Source organism: Zingiber officinale, chromosome 6A (genome assembly GCF_018446385.1).
Source record: "Zingiber officinale cultivar Zhangliang chromosome 6A, Zo_v1.1, whole genome shotgun sequence".
Taxonomy (NCBI): domain Eukaryota; kingdom Viridiplantae; phylum Streptophyta; class Magnoliopsida; order Zingiberales; family Zingiberaceae; genus Zingiber; species Zingiber officinale.
In genome coordinates, this window is record NC_055997.1 from 959,426 (window position 1) to 963,131 (window position 3,706).

The following is a 3,706-nucleotide window of genomic DNA, read 5'->3' on the forward strand; positions in this document are numbered from 1 at the left end:
CTTAAAGATTACTATTTATTTTCCTAATTTTTCATCTCACCCATTCTAGGTTATCAAACATGTTCAGCTTACGAGTGAGTGTGAGATGGAGTTGACTTTATTTTAACTTTATTTGAAATTGATATATAGGCTTGAATTTCAAAATATAAGTAATCATTTCAAATTTTGAAGCTTTAAAGATATATTAAAAATTAATAATATTCCATATTAAATTAATTAGATATAATTAAGATTTTGGAAATTTAATAATTAATAATTTGAAAATTTTAATTATGATTTGAAATTTAAGATTAAGATTTTGAAAATTTAATAATTTTAATTTAAGATTAAGATTTTGAAAATTTAATTATTAATAATTTAAAATTTAATTATGATTTGAAATTTAAGATTAAGATTTTGAAATTTTAATAATGATTATAATTTTGTAAATAACGATTTTGAATTTTGAAATTATTAGGATTTCAATAATACTTAACTTTTTGAAAATAATTTAAGAAATAATTTAATTATGATATTAAAATTAATTATAACATTAAGTGAGATTTCGAAATTAATTATAATTTTAAAATTAATTATAACATTAATTATGATTTTAAATATTGATTATAATTTGAAATTAAATTAGGTTAATTATTTTTACTAAGTTCATCCTAGATCCATCTCACCCGATTCTACGTTATCAATCAGGGAACCCTATGTATTTTTGTGAGATGGTTATCTTTAATTTAGATTATGTCTAAGAATTAATTTACATTTGAGTTAGGCTTAAGTTTTCCAATTAGTTAATTAAATACACATTTCAAGGATTGACTACCAGACTGTGGCGAGGCACTAGGTCTTCTTGGGTATGAGATCATCTACCACTTCTAGACAGAGTCTTTCAAAGAAATTATATATTTATTTTTCCTTTTGAAACCCCTAGATTTAACTAATCAAGTGTAAATTATGCTTAGGTCCTTAATCTATTCTAATCTAAGCATGAATATTATAAAGAAAAGAAAATAACAATCATCAAACAATTCTAATTATTTATTAAGATAATTTTTCTATTGACTCCTCCTGGATCATAGCCTCGATATGGTCTATCAAGGTAATAGACTTGATCCTTGGGGACCCAATATTTACCAAGTCCAACTTGATTGATCAAGTTGGACTTAGGTACCTATGCTTGAACTATCTTTCTATTTGGTCTGTTAACAAGTGATAGATAAGACCAGTAGTTTCTTATAGTTTTAAATCTTAGTCCAGATTGATTGTATATGACCTTCTGTTTTCCAAGAATCAAGTCAAGATTCTTGAAACCCAGTGTAAACCGTTCCAATGCAATCTTCAAATCCTTGACTTGAGTTTTTAGGCTAGAATTCTCTCCCTCAAGCTTTTAGACTTGAGTTGAGGTTGCAGTCTGAACAAAGTCAGTCAAGGATTCGGAGTTAGTCACTTCTTTAAGGGTTGTTATCTCCTTTAGAAGTGACTTGATCCGAACATTAGATTTAGCTAATTTATGCATCAGATAATTAATTAAATTGTATAGACAAGAAGTACTTACAGAGGGGTTGGGCCCTTCGGAAACGGATACGGATCCGTGACTTCTCTCGAACTCAGCTTCCGATTCGCTCTCAGTTTCGGACTCGAGCTCGAACTCGGTCTCGATAATGTTCGCTTGTACCAGTAGAGCGAGGAGGCTCGCTTGTTCCTCTTCGTCGAAAACTTCGGATTCGTCTGATGACTCGAACCATGTTGCCTTCAACACCTTCTTTCTTCGTTGCCTTTGGTTTGGACAATTCGGCTTGTAGTGCTCCTTCTGGTTACAACCGTAGCAAGTGACTTCAGTCTTGGCCTTCGTGTTTGTTTGAGTTGCCTTTTTCTTCTTCTTGCACATCTTCTGGACTAGTTTCATGAGCTCAGCGGTAATTTCGTCATCTTCCAAATCTGATTCTTCTTCTGACTCCGGTTCGGTTCTATGTCTTGGTTTTGGTTCGCGCGCTCTGCTTGTACCTGCAATCAAAGCTATATCATTCTCGGTCGATTGAGCGTTAACTTGATCATGCAATTCAAATTCAGCAAACATTTCATCTAGTTTAATTAAGGATAAATCCTTAGAAACCTTGTAAGCATCTACCATGGATGCCCACAAGGTATTCCTTGGAAAGGCGTTTAGGGCATACCTTAGGATGTCGCGGTTCTCCACTTTCTGCCCGATTGCGTGGAGTCCGTTGAGTAGATCTTGTATCCGGGCGTGGAGTTGGCTAGCCGTCTCTCTTTCCTGTAATTTAATATTATACAATTTATTGAGAATTAGATCTCTCTTGCTTACCTTAGTGTCGGACGTGCCCTCGTGCAACTCGATCAGCTTTTGCCACATTTCTTTGGCGCTCGAGAATGGTCCGATGCGGTTCAGCTCCTCCTTGGTTAGGCCACACTGAAATGTACAGGTTGCTTTGACGTTTGCTTCTACTTTCTTGATTATGCTTGCATCTCGGTTCACGCACGATACTGGTTTTCCATAGCCATTGAGTGGAAGGTCAAGACCGGTTTGTATGATCATCCAGACCTCGAAGTTAGTTTGAAGGTATGACTCCATCCGGCCCTTCCAGTAACAGAAGTCATCTCCAGTGCTATAGCCTTCTTGGAGAGCCATTGAAAGCGAAATCAACTGCTCAAAGAAAAATTGAAAAACTCATCCCAAGACTTGATCCTAGATTAGTAATGCGGTTTGAAAGAAAAATAAAATACAATCTCGAGTGGTGTTGCACTGACTTCGAGAGAAAAATTCGATTACGAAAAATTAGATCGGAGGATAAGAATATCGATTCCTATCGACTTCGAAAAACTGAAAATTACCACAAAAAAAATAAGCTTGACTGATGGTTGTACCAAATCGAAGCGACCCCGCTCTGATACCAATTGTTGGATCGAGAAGCGCTAGAAAGGGGGGTGAATAGCGCTCGTGACTTTCACTTATCGAAGTCAAAATTATATCGAGTTAAGCGGAAATTAAAATAAAAAAACACACACACACACAAAACTCCAAGATTTACTTGGTTCGGAGCCTAGGGCAACTCCTACTCTAAGGCCCACGCTCGTTGAGCGTTTACTTTGGGCAACAACTATATAGCGCAAAAGGTTACAAATTTAAAGTACAATATTAACATTGAAATGACAATTATACTGATGATGAAAATAGCAATCTTGAAGCTTCGGGTCGTCGGGGTCTTGTTGTAGCTTAGCCGGATCGTCTCATCAGCAGTGCACAGCTCAAAGATGTCTTGGAATGTGATGATCGTAAGTGCTGGTCGAGACCTCCTTATAAAGCTTGCTGAGAGCGTCCTCAATCCCCTTGAGGGTGCCTTCATCCGTGCCTTCATCCGCCGTGTGGATGAGCTCTGAAGAAGTCCTCACTGATCCTCTTGAAGACGCCTCTATACTCCTTGAGGGCACCTTCAAGGCTATCCGAGGCGCCTCAAGCCTCCATGAGGGCACCTCTAGCCTTGCTGCGCGAACTTCTCAGCCTTGCACTCGAGGCACCTCAAAGCTCCTTGGAGGGCGCCTTGGGTTCTGTTCACCCGAGATAAACTTTGCTCTTTAGTCCCTGTAAAGTATGTTAGTCTACAAAATAGCAACATACCCAGCAAAACAAAGTTAGCACATAATAATAATATAAAATAAATGTATGTCACCGGACTGTCTGGTTCTGACTTTGGATTTC